Here is a 14,636-nt window from a genome sequence, read left to right as displayed (position 1 = left end):
ATGAGTACTTGGGAGGATCTAGACTTCGCAAAGTCTGATAAGGAAGCAGAGGAAGCCAATCTCTACCTTATGGTAGATAGCGTTGAATTCTTGTCAGACGACTCTTACGATGAGGTGGATTTCACTAACCTATACACTGTTATTTAATCCAATCTCTATCTCATGGTAGATAACGCCGAATTCTCTTTAGACGACTCTAACGATGAGGTAGATTTCACTAACCTACATTATGTTATTGAAGGTTACCATGAGTTTTTGTCAAACTCTTTTCGATCGTTTGAAGATTTTCAACTAGCAAGAAAACAAAACAAAAAGTTTTCAAAAGAAAATGCCATTTTGAAAAATAAACTAACATCGTCCGACGATGATGTTAAGGATTTACAATAAGAAGTTAGCAACTAGGAAGGGAAGCTAAATAGTTTGAAAAAAGAAAATAAAAAATTTATTTCGAAAAATGAAAAGTTAGTGGAAAATACAATCATTATTGGAGATGCTAAACATGTAAAAATCCTCAAACACAAAAATGACACCCTACATAAGGTGTTAAATAGAACGTTTGAAGGAAATGAACGTTTAGGGCTTATAGACAAAAGTTGTAAGCACTTGTCTGACAAACATTGTTTGGGATTCAATGGCAACACCACTCATAGTACATCCAAATCAAAAATTGATTATTTTGTTAGATCTAAAGAGAAAATCTATAACCATGCACCAATCTCTGAAAAGAGAAAAATGAATAAGTCTTAACAAAGCAAGATCCAATGCAAAATGGGTACTTAAAAATAATTTTTTTCTCTTGTAGATCTTCTTGATTACCACAAGGAGACCCTTGTCATGGTACCTAGACAGTGGACACTCGCGACACATGACGGGTCAAAGATCTATGTTCCAAGACCTCAGGAGCAAAAAGGTAGATCAATAACATTTAGAGGAAATCAACAAGGCAAAATAATAGAAATTGGAACGATAGGGATAAACACTTTCCCTTTTTTGAACATGTTTTATTATTAGACAACTTGAAACATAATTTGTTAGGCATAAGCCAATTGTGTAACAACGGATACAATGTTATCTTCGAAAAAGGTCAATGCTAAGTCCTAAACAACCAAGGTCTATTGGTATTTACTAATAGTAGACAAGACAACTTGTATAAGATAGATCTAGATGAACTGCATGCTTAAAGCATCCCATTCCCAATGTTTATAAAAGATGTAAGAAAAGAAAGGTCTTATATCTCAAACCAAAGGGGGAGGGGTGAATGGGATTCTCAAACAAATAGTAATGAATCAATAAGAAGAAAAATAGTAGAGAAAGATCAACGCAAAACAATCTATACTAGTTCGACTATCACAAGCCTACATCCAGTCCTCCTTCAACAACCTTACTTGAAGGGAATCCACTATAATTGATTGAGTATACAGAAATATAGAGACAACTATCTCAATGCACTCCTCTCACCACTCAAATTCAATATAGCAACACAAGAGATGAACAACCTCAATCTCTTTCAACAACCAAGTGCAATCACAACCCTTAACCCCTTGGCAAACTCGCACAAGTACAATACACAAATTGTTTATGAAGAACCTAATCTCTAACACATACACCTCAATTGCATATTGAATTAGAACCACTTCAGCACAAAGTCTTGAATGAATCTTGATGGGTAATTACTTCATTTTAACCAATGAAGTATAGATCCTCCAAGATTCAAGATGACGATGACTTGGAAGGTGCAATTGACATCATAAAGGCCAACCCAATTTTAACATGCATACAAATTTGTTCCACCTATACAACAACCATTCCATCTTTCATACCGAATTTTGGAACACAATCTACGCAAGATGAACCACCCTCACTTACCCAACCCACACATCACTCTTCTGACCTTAACAACACATATTTAGGGGAATGGCAAAATGACATACAATCATACACTGAACTATTAACTAGTCCATCCAACTCACAACTTTTTCAATATCTCCCACATCAAAACACAGAACCCTTATCGCCTCCTACTTTACAAGAAATGAAATTGTAGGCTTACCTTCATCATCATTAGATCCATTTAGTGAAGATGAGGATGAAATCCCAAGCCAACACGATCATGATGAACAACAAAACTTAGATATCCCCTCCATACAACAACAACAACATTTTACATTTATTCCATATAACCCACTTAACCACTTCCAATCCTATGAAGAATTTCCCTCGCATCTACAACAATATCCTCATGCATATGATCATCATTCAGTTTTGCATGACACTATCGACCATTAACCTAGAACATTGACTCAGGGAATGAGATTCCAAACCAAGGAACAACCCATTGATGCTCTAAACACATTTCATATACAAAACCATTGTACATACAAAATGACACATTCTAACACAATAAGGTTGAGGGTGCAATGTGTACATCAATAGTGTCCATGGAACTATCAAGTCATCCTTCGTACACGAGATCAAGACTGGGAAATAAGAAAAATTGATGGTGCCCACACATGTGCCTCACAACTCATCACACAAGATCACAATAGGTTGGGATGACGAATCATCTCCCATCACATACGTGAGATGGTTGAATCTGACCCATCCACACCAATTGCAACAATTATTGCTTCCATCAAGACCTCTATGGGGTACACTACATCCTACAAAAAGGCTTGGTTGACTAAACAACATGCAATTGAGCATGTGTATGGGAACTGAGAAGAATTGTTCAACAAATTGCCATGCCTAGTACAAGTCATGCAAACTTTTCTTCCCGATTTTGTGTACAAATTGAAAACACAACCAATTATTGATGGCGAAGAGGCCCGCCAAAACCAACAATATTTCAAAAGACTTTTCTGGACCTTCAAACCTTGTGTTGATGGATTCCCATATTGCAAACCGTTGGTGCAAGTGGACGGAACATTCCTGTACGGAAGATATAGGGGGACTCTTCTGGTGGTTGTGGCACAAGATGGGAGAAACAACATACTCTCCATTGCTTTCGCTATAGTTGAGGGTGAAACAACATACGCTTGGTTGTTTTTCCTAAAAGACCTTAGGAGACATGTCACACCTCAACAAAACTTGTGCTTAATTTCGGATCGCGACAACTCTATTAGTGCAGCATTCAACAGACCGACCAGTGGGTGGACAAAAGGACAATGCGTGCATGTGTATTGCATTCGACACATTGCACAAAATTTCACCCGAAGATTTAGGGATACAAGTTTGAAGAAGGACCTTGTCAACATGGGTAATTACTTCATTTTAACAAATTTTAACCAATTAAATATTGTCTTTATTATTCTTCGTTATCCGTAATCATTACTATTTTCTTAAATATTTCTGCAGCATACGCAATGACTAAGTCGCGATGTAACTATTACTACAATATCATTAGGGAAAACAAGCCTGAAGTAGTAGCTTGGATTGATCAAATTTCAAGATTCACACTTGCGTATGATAAAGGCAAAAGATGGGGTCACCTAACAACAAATATAGCCCAAGCAATTAACTCAGTCCTGAAGAAGACAATAAATTTACCAATCTCCTCCATAGTATTGGCCACATACACAAGATGCAACGCCTTTTTCATAGAAAGAGGAAACAAATAATTGCAATGATAAGTGCTGGTCATGTCTATTATGAAAATGCCACGAAGGTCCTACATGATGGTGATTCGAAATCAAACACCCACAGGGTTGTTGAATTTGATAGAAATACAATAAGATTCAGAGTCGAGGACATGGTAAACCCAAGAGAAATACGACTTGTAGGAAAATTTGTTGTCAGATTAGATGAACGATGGTGTGATTGTGGCAAGTTTCAAAAGATTCATCTACCATATTCACATGTCTTAGCAGCTTGCAAACATGCTCATCACGACTTTAACATTTACATTGCTCCCTACTATAGGTTAGATGTCATCATGAAAGTGTACAATAATATGTTTGGGGAGCTGCGATATGAAGAATATTGGCCACCATACCAAGGCACAGAAATTTGGCCTTATCCAGCCACAAAAAGGAATGCAAAAAGGTCGGCCAAAATCATCCAGAATCAGGACTGAAATGGATATTAGGGAACGACCACACCCACGAAATTGCTCATACTGTCAAACCCTAGGCCACACAAGAAATTATTGTCCTCACAATCTTGACATTAGAGGATCATCATACCATCACTAAATTCAATGAATAAAACTTATATTTGTCTTAAAAAAAAATCATTCTCCTTCTTCATTTCAATTAAATAAAAATTAAATAATAAATTACCTTGAATCACTACCAAGAAAAGTCAAAATTCAGTTTCTCGTGATAACCAAATTCAAACCTACCTTTTTATAAATTTCACTCAAAACAAATTTACCAAAAGATATACATTTTCACAAAAATATAGCAAAAATAAACTTAGAATTCGGTTTCCTAAATCGAATTCCATAATACTTTTCATAAAAATTCCAAAACCTACGTTCATAAAAGAAATTCCAAATATAAGTAAGAATTCAATTGTCTGGAAACTAAATTCCAATAAAATTCAAAAATCAGTTTTCCGTAAATCGAATTTTAATCTATCATTTATAAAATAAATTTAAATAAAGGTCAGAATTCGGTTTTCCAGAAACAAAATTCTAACTTAAATTTATGTGAAAAAGCAATGCATAACAAAGTCAAAATTCATTTTTTCGAAAACCGAATTTTAAACTAAACAAAAATCGTGTTATTTGTGTAAATTTAAGGCATAGTATGCCACGTTGGTAATTTCAAATCTAATGTGTGTTATGTGAGAGAAAAAAAGTCAATAGAGAGGTGTGAACTAAAGATGAAAGTTCGAAGAGTACTTTTGTGCATGTATGAATATATATTGTGTAGCATGTAATCATAGTATTTTCTTTATAGTTTGAACTATGTAGAAGGTAAATCCTTTAAGAAAATTTATTAAAAGAACTATAATTACATAATGAATATATATTATGCATGATTCATATTTGTAATATCAGTATTACTTAATATATATTTGAATGAAACATATAAATATTTTTTTTTTTGTATTTTAGGATGTTAGATATATAAAGTTTATTTTGAAAAACTTATTGATTTATGTAAGTGCATAATTTCTCTACTTATCTTACTCTACTTTTGCTATTTTTTTTTCGTACTTTTCTTTTCTCTTAACTTTCTTAACTCGATAGTGCCCTTAGAAAAATGTCTAACCTAGGCATCGCAAATGATATATGTGTCAAATACGCTAATGGATGAATTACTCATTAAGAAACTTACACATTGTTCGATTTGGATGATAAAAGAAGATGGATATAGCTAAAAGTAAGATTATGCATGTGATGTTAAAGGGCAAAAAAAAACTAAAAATTGTAATTACTATCCATTATTTATTTTCTATTTTTTTAAACTAAAGTTATATTTTTAATTTATTTATAGTAAACACCAAACGAAACAGGAGACGAAGCAAAAAGAAATTGGCCTGAACCAGCTGCAATAACTGTATTGTAGTATGTGCTCTGTTCTTTTTGTGACTGCAAATTGATTTTTGTGGAATAGAAAAAGAAAATGTGTGATCAAGCACAGTTTACGTGACACGTACAAAATGTCTCCGACAGTGACTAAAAGTAGAAGCGACAGGTTCAGTGGGGAAGTTAGATAGGTCGGAGTGAAGCCGAGCACAATGGTGATAAGGGTTGGCAGGTTAGGGTGGTGGCTTAACATTATAAAATATAGTCTTCCTATTATGGATCGGTTGATAGGGTTGGATGTGTTTAATGACCATTTTGGTATTTCGGTTGGTCTATGTCAAATCTTAGTTTTTCATAATGCCACCTACATCCGCAACGTTTCATAATGTCAAAATAATATTTTTTTTTTCTTTCTCAATAATTATGATACGTTTTTCAATTTTATGGTTTAATTACTAAGTTCATTTTATATTTTTATTTTTTTATTCATTTTAACTTCTATATTTGTTTTTTTAGTCCGTTTCTATCTATTTATTTATTCAATTCAATCTTTTTTAAAAGATAAAATCTAGTAATTTTTTATTAAATTGATGTTGAAATTTGATATATATATAAAAGTTTATTAGATTTTATAACTTTCTGGTTTATGTTTTCTCCTTTCACCTCGGTCTCTTTTCTCACTATCTTCCTCTATCTCCCTTCATCTTTCATTATCTGTGTCCACCTTTCTTCTCTCCTTCCACTACATTCATCCACTTCCATATTACAAGTATTGAAATAAAGTTGTTAAATTCAACTTCTTTGGGCCTTTTTTGGTTAAGGGTTTAGGGTGACTAATCTTATGTTTGGAAGTTGGTCAGATGTGAAAAGTGGTGGAGAGAATTGGAGGAAAATTAAGGAAGGCGGAGGAAAGTGGTTGAAAGTGGAAGAACATGAGGAAGAAAAAAAGGAAAAACTAGAGAGATTTTAAGATAAGATATCACTTAGATTTTGATATTAGACACTTTCAAACAGTGTTAATATGAATTTAACCAAAAGGACCGAGTTAAGTCTTTTAAAAAATTAATTAAGTAAAAAAATATAAAAATTAAATTGAGTCAAACAAAGATCAAACTCAATCAAACACTATAATATAAAAAACAAATTAGTAATTAAACCTAATTTTATTTTAGAATTAAATATATTTTTTGTTCTAAATTATTATGAGAGATTTAAATATTTGATTTGTTTTTATATTTGTTAAAAAATCTTAAGTGGATTCTCTCATTGAAACGATCTCAAATATTGATGACGTAGTGAACCATAAGAGTATTAGGTGCATAATTTTTATTACGTGAAAATAACATTTAAATTATAATATGAATTTAGTAAAGGAAAAGAAAAGAAAAAAGAAAAAACAAAAGGGAAGAGGAAGAAAGAGCCAACTCAACATAAGAACACTGCTACTGTAGGAAAACCAAATTTTTGGATCAATTCCTCGCAGCTTAGCCAACCTTTCAAGGTTTTTCATTTTGAATTTAACATCCAATCTTAATCTGGGTTTATTGGATACCAGACAGTTTGGGAAATTTGGCTAGACTAAATTCATTGTTTCTCAACAATCTTCTCTGAGGAACAATACCTCCCACATTGGGATGGTGCAGTAATCTATATAGGCTTCTTTTTTCTTCATACACCACACAAAATCAATATCCTTTCGATAATTCTGTTATTTCTTTTGTTTTTAAGGTTTGATTTTAGGATTTTTTAAGCAAATTTTGGGGCTTTCAGAACTTCAAATTTGCAGTTTCAAAATTTTAGGGTTTGAATTTGTTTTAATGCTGAATTTTTAATCCTTTCGAAATTTCAAATTTGCAATTTCAAAATCTGAAATCTCTACATTAATACGTTTTTTAACTCTTTTTTTTCTAACCACGTAATTTTATATAGGAAAATTTATAGTTGTGCAGCATATACTGAATGATGATTTGATTTGACAATAAAAAAGAGAACAAAAACAGCAGCACCATCTGATTGCATGCTCTTTTCACTTCTCCCAGTATAAAACATAAATACCAACTTCATTAGCATCTTCATTAGGAACTTGAACATGAAGAAAGAACATGTTGAAAGCATAAACGTTGCTACGAACAATCTTGATGGTCCATTCGAAAGCCCCTCTGCTGTTGATCGAAGGGTGAGGATAACCCTTGATGCTCGACTAATTCACCGCCACCATTACCGAGTCACCTCGTCTCCCATCTTACTCGACTCACTTCTCGTTATAAATTAAATTCTAATTTCATTATAATTTCAATCTTATTTCCACATAATAAAATGTTTCACCTTAATAAACTTATTGTGTACCATGTCATTAATATTTGACGTGTTTCTTATCATTTAACGCAAAAAACTTAATTATTACGTTTTTACAAAATTTAAAATCCAATTAAAATCGTTTTCAACAAAAAAACTCACTTAATTCTTCAATAAAGATGAGAACTAACCAACGATTTAAATGAAATTATATTTAATTCCTAAAGTATATAATAAAGTATTTCCTCCTTTGTGAAAGTTATCTTAAATTTTAGTCTATTGTAAAACTGTGATTCTTGGATAGAAAACATTCCATACGTGGATTGTAAGAAAGATGTTTCACATTAACCTTCATAAAATATAGAGATTAAATATTTTATAATTTAATTTAAAAATGAAACACTATTTATAATAATTTGAAGATGAAAAATATATTTAATTCTTTATTTAACTATTTTGAATGTTATTATTTCTTTTATCTTATCCCATGATAAAATCATATGAAAAAACAAAGCAAGTATAGAATAAATATCACCTTGTTTGAAAACCTAATCCGTTAGAAATGATCCTTAAGATATTATAATACTCGGATAAAAATTAAAAGATAAATTATAATATTAGGGTAAAAATATTTAATGCTTATGATTATAAGATAACAATAAAAAAAAATAGGTGAACCTATTAAACAAAAAATTAACCTAATTTAATTGATTTGGTTGGAATTCTAAACTAAACGAATTGATTTGACCAGAAGAAGTTCCTAAATCCGTGAGTACACAAGAGTTATTTATCTTTGAAGAAAAGTCAGAAAGATGAAAGTGCTGAATTTACTCCAACATTGAGATCCAAGTGCAAAATGTTAATAAGAAATGTGGTCTTCAAATTTACCTCTCAACTTTTTCTCAGTAGCAGACAAATCAGAGTTAAATTAGCAGAGAAATATACGGTTGAAATTAAGGTGTTTAGGGTCCAAATGCAATGTTTTGGAAGAACTTTGGCCTAAAATTTTACCTTCTTTTATTTTGTTTCTTGTGCTGTGTTCACTCACTTTTTTCTGTATGGCCAAATCAGTGTTAGGACTAAAGTCAATAATGACAGCGAGTGATCAAGTGTGACTGAAAAACGAACAAAGAAAAAGAAAGGCCCCACTGAAACAAAACAGAGATTAAAAGACCAAACTTTGAAATTAGAATAATAGATACGATTGCAAGACCTACTTTTTCTTCCTTTTCTGTGCGATTTGCAGTGACAATTATTGGTATGAACAAAGATAATTGACAATTACGTTAGTGACTTTGAAAGCTAGGATTTTCATTGATGTTCGCCTGTGAAAGGAAAGGTAGAAAAGTGAAGAAGAATAAGAAGAAAAGGGTAGTCAATAACGTTTGAATTTGCAGTGTTAATAGAGAAAAGACAGAAGACTGTTTTAGGTGAAACAATTCAATTATTTTTCAAAAGGACACATATATGCCAAACCCAAATGCGATTTGATTTTGTCATCAACGTGATAATGAAGAGTGAATTAAGGAATTTGGAAATGTGCACGCTTAATTAGTTTTGCCAGATTTGATGTTCTAATTAAAGTGATGCAACTAGAGGTCACACAGAACAAGAATATCAGCCATATCTGGATTTCAAATCATTATCAAAATTAAGCGTAACAATCAGTTTGCTATAAAAGAGTTAAATGATAGTTCTAGAATAAGGATTTCAATAGAATACAAGTTATTAAACACTTTGGAGAAACTTTCCCAACACCATTGGAGTCATGTTATAGTTTTTAACAATCAAGTTACAAATAAAAAAGGTTGTGTTGTGTGGTTGAATCAACCTTTTGTTTTGTTTCTACTGTGAATCACGATACATTCATCTTCATTTTTCTTTGAGTTCTTAGAGTGATTATTTTTCTGAGTTGTTAGAGTGATTCTTTTCCTTTTTGAGTTGTTAGTGGTCCAAAATATATCTTCATGTGTGATTAAGAATTTTATTAAGTTTGTGTTTATGTATGAATATGTGTTGGACCGAGAGATGTATTTTTTTGACGTAATTTTCCTATCTTCTAATGTCTGAGTTGTTTGCTCTACTCGCTTACACTCTTGACCGAGAGAAGTACCTATAAAAGGCACTCTGACGCTCAAGTTAGGCGTAATTTAGTGAATTGTTTATCACAATTGAGTATTTAGGATCTAGTAGAACTTACCTGGCTTTTGGCCCTGTCATTATATTTACAAGTGTTTCATAAACAACTTATTAATATCTTTAATTGGATATCATTAATATTGTTAAATAATATCCTTTAATCATTCTGATATTATTTTATTACTTATCGAATTATATCATTGGTCCTATCGTGCTGATTTGGCCCAATAACTCAAGCATTTGTCTTACTGAGGTCCAATGACCATGAACTATGTGTTGACCCAACATTTGATCTGCTTTGACCGTTGACAAGAGTAATAGACTGAACCGTTATGGATCTTGAGCGTTCGGTATATCTCATTGTGTCTTTAAGAATTGATCTTTTGACACTTTATTATCCTTTTGTTATTAATCGTTACTTTGAGAACTTGTAGGAATATTTGAATTAGTGAGTTTCGGCTATTGTATGGTTGAATAATTCAGATTGCATGAAGATCTTATGTGATACGAATGAGTATAATTTTTTTTTTCAGTATTTCTCTTTCTTATCTTCTTTATCTTGTTGTTTATTAATTTTGATTTCCAAATTAATGACATTTTGTTTTTAAAATTGAAAAGGTTTGAAAAGAACTTGAAAAAGAGTAAATTTTTTGGAAAAAGTCTTTAAAACTAACTCATAATCCTTTCCATTTAGTTAAATGATCTATTCTTTTCCAACAAGCCAAACTTACAAGTTAGGTCAAGTTTTTTCTTAAACTAATTGCTTAAGAGGACTTATCAATAAACTATTACCATACACAAACTACTTTTAATTATAAACAAGTCCACAAATAACTCATAATTATAACTTTTTAACATCTCCCAAGATTAATAACATTCAGAAAAAAAAAATAAGAACAAGTCTAAAAAGAACATTTTTAATTTATTGGAACTAGAGATGATAGAAAAAATCATACTTATGGATAGCTGAGATATAATTTGTAATACATACTAAATGAATATATGCGAATAATGGGTACAAGTATTAAATTATATGCTTGTTAATGGGATGGATACATGTAATGATATTCAACTCGCAAATATTCAACTCGTCAAATGGTCGAAATAAAATTATTAGTGAAATAAATATTAATGGTTGAAGAATCCTTTACCATTTGAGATCATGTATTTTTTATTTTTTTTAAACCTATAAAATTCAAGTTATTTTTAAAAGATTAATTTCTTAAAATTTATATTTAGATGTAACTCTTTTAAATTTTTTTTTCAAAAGGACCGAATTTATTTTGCACTGATATTATAGTAAGTTATTTGATTTTAAAACTAAGCTTATATATTGAAGATTTTCTTTTAAATATTTTTATTTAAAATTGAAAAAAAATATATAAAAATATTTACATATATTCATAGATACTCACAAATATAAAATTTTACAAATATTTTTTCACAATTATTCAACAAATAGTAAGATGTGTAATAGAAGAATTATATTTAGTGATCATTGTTAAGTGTTTTTAGAGGTAAAAGCTATATAATTCTTCCCAAGGAAGTAATCCCACCAAGAGATGACAAAAGTTCAAGTCAAATAATAGTGAAAATTTGTAGATTATATAATTGTATATTTTTCTTCATCATTAATTCATCTATATAGTCTACTTTAAATGATTATAGGAATCTTCTATGTTTTTCTTTAAAAACTCTTGATTAGTAACTTGATATAGAAAATCTTTAGATTTGATTAGTAACTTGATATAAAAAATATTTATATTTGTCTTTATTTTGCTTTGGACTTTGATTAATATGGAAACAATTCAAAATAAATTGCCTATATTACATTTAATCATTATTAATTTCATATGTAGAATATTGTTTTAATAATAGATTTATTTCTTGATTGTTTGTAACATAAAATCTTTCTATACTTAAGAGTTTTAAATTTCATATTTGTTAAAATGATGTTAAAAAGCATTTTTTGTTACCATTTGACTATGAATATAATTCAAAATGAATACATAAAAAATATTAGACCATATATATAGATTGATGATACCACTGTCTAAAGATCCTCAACTAACAAAAAAACACTCCTTAGAGATCAAATAATAAATGCATGATTATACAAGTAAGTTATCTTAAAAAATTCATAACATCTAGATGGGCTACATGAGTTAGACCATCTACCGTCTCAACAATCAAGAAAATAAAAAATATAGGTCAATAGACATAAAATCCGAAATTATAATAAAACCAAAATAAGCCGAATTAGATAAATTATAATTAAAGCAATGAATTTAACCACAAATAAAGTCAGTAAACTTATGAGTAAAGGTACTAAGTATATAACTAAAAATATGTTAATTATATTTTCTCACACTTACACTTTTTCACTCCAAGGAAAGGACTTCATAAATTCAAAATTATCAAATAAATGCATGGCAAATACTCTAATAATGTATTAAGTTTCAACCAATAAAACTTAAAAAAAAAGGTGTCATCTTTTACAGAATATAGAAAAAAAAAGAGAAACAAATGAAAAAAATTGGAAATAGGAACGGAAAATAGAAAATAAAATATAATAAAAAAATTCAAATTCAAAATTTAAGAAAAAAAATAGTAACAAAAATTAAAAGAATTTCAAATTTTCCCATTTTAGATTCTAAAATAAATTAATTCTTTTTTGTTTTTATACTTTCAAATAAAAATTCAAATCTCGTTTTTCTTAATTTAAAAAAAATTGAAGCTCAACTGTTTTTCGGTTTTTCTATTTTGAAATTTTAAAAAAAAATACAATTAAAACTTTTGTTTTTATTTCCGATTTTGAAGTTTCAAATTTAGTTTTAAATTTTCAAAAAATGTAGTCACAAGAATTAAAAGTTAAAAATCGAAAAATAATAAGAAAAGAACAAAGAAACCGGACAAACAAGAAAATAAATTAAAAGAAGATAAATAAAAAATAAATTAAAATACGATAGATTTTTAATAGAATTATCAATCAATAACACCAACTCAATACAGAAATATATAACTCAATTTAAATTATAACAAGGGTTCAATTAACCTAAAATCATTTTCGAAATAATTCGATTGCGAATTATTTTTCGATTATTAGTAATGAGGATTGTTTGTGACTTTTTATAATTAAACTCACGGCAACTACCATAGAGAAAAGAAAGAAAGCGCCAAAATCGTGAAAAGGAAATAAGAAAGAAGTTGCGAGCAGAGGTTACAAGAAAATTTACGTAAATTCAATATAACTTTCAAAATATACATAAGACTAAAGAATAATTCAATGTAAAAAAGTTACTTTTAATTAAAAAAATGTCATTACGCGTTTTTTGCTAATTCTGGTATGCTGCAAATGATTATATAGTTTTGGTCAATGAATATAACAATCCTCATGTATAGTTTTCATAACTTAGATAAACATGTTGTCTTTCAAAATCCATAGTAGATTGCTTGATAAAAATATATTAAAGAAATAAATACTTTTTTTATCCAATTTTTATTTTTATAAAATAATATAAAGGTATAACGAAAATGTGATAGAATGTGTATGAAGTGTGTGGAAAGAAAATAAAAAATAGAATGGTGTACAAGAGAGGTTACCAAACTTTTGGCCAAACACCACTTGGGTTTGGTTTTGTCTACTGATGTACTGATAACTTTTCCAGTGATCGTTATGTCTGATAGTGAAAAGACAATAATGTATCGTGTGCGCAATAATAAAGGGTCCCCAAAATTAGGAAATATAGTAAACAAAATCAATTATGTAACTTTGATGAGTGGTGCTTTTTGGGTAGTTATAGAAGAATTTTAACCCTAATAGGGAGGTTATACTAGTAGGAGATTCAAAATAGGAATTAAGTTAGAGAAAATGGAAATATAATTAAAAATATTAAGGTTAAATATATTTTTAGTCTTTAAATAAATTAGTTTTTTATTATTGTCTTAAACTTTAATATATGTTGGTTTCTAAACTTTAAAAAATTCATGATATAGTTTTTTTAACCAAAAAAACAAATTTTCTATTACGTGTTAAATGGTGTTTTAAATTGATATTTGATTTGAAACTTATTAAATTGTGTAAATAATTCAAATGTTGATTTAGAATAACACTTGAAAAAAGTTAACTTTTAACTTCATTGAGTTAAAAATGAATGAATTATATACTGTATGATTGTCCAGCCAGTCACTAATTGGACAATAAACTTTCATTGGGATGCACGAATAAGCACACGGTTAGAGAGTTAGACTGATCGGTCAATGGTTAAGATAATTAATCTTAATACTGAACAACTTAGAGATAAAGTGTGATTACCAACAATTAGATTGTGATTAGGTCATTATTAATAAAAAAGTCACTTCAAAATCTATAAATATATTGAACTACCAATGTTGAACTAACTTTGACTTTTTTCATAAAACTGTGAACAACTTGAACGAACGATTACGAGGGGACTTAGAATTGAAAACAACTTTTAGACCTGAACAACACACTAAATATTGGACCGTAAACCTTGAACCTACTTTCCGAAACAAATTCTAATTTTACATCTACATTTAGATACTAAAAGTGTATTTAACTTGAAATATTAAAATATATAGTAAAAATTAAATTTTCCAGACCCGCAAAAAATATATCAGGAACAATAACAATATAAAATGACAATAATAATTAGAGAAAAAAAAAACACCAATATTATTCGCATAAGAAAACCCTTTTCACGTAAGA

General features: G+C 29.6%; 1 pseudogene; it reads left to right on the top strand.

The window, feature by feature from the left end:
• On the top strand, positions 1–14,160 carry LOC148200228 (uncharacterized; annotated as a pseudogene).
• The last annotated feature ends 476 nt before the right edge of the window (positions 14,161–14,636 follow it).

Source organism: Vigna umbellata, chromosome 4, assembly GCF_029865625.1.
Source record: "Vigna umbellata cultivar VRB3 chromosome 4, Vumbellata_1.0, whole genome shotgun sequence".
Lineage (NCBI taxonomy): Eukaryota > Viridiplantae > Streptophyta > Magnoliopsida > Fabales > Fabaceae > Vigna > Vigna umbellata.
Note: the sequence above shows the minus strand (reverse complement) of the source record. Positions and strands in the feature narration are given on the sequence as shown.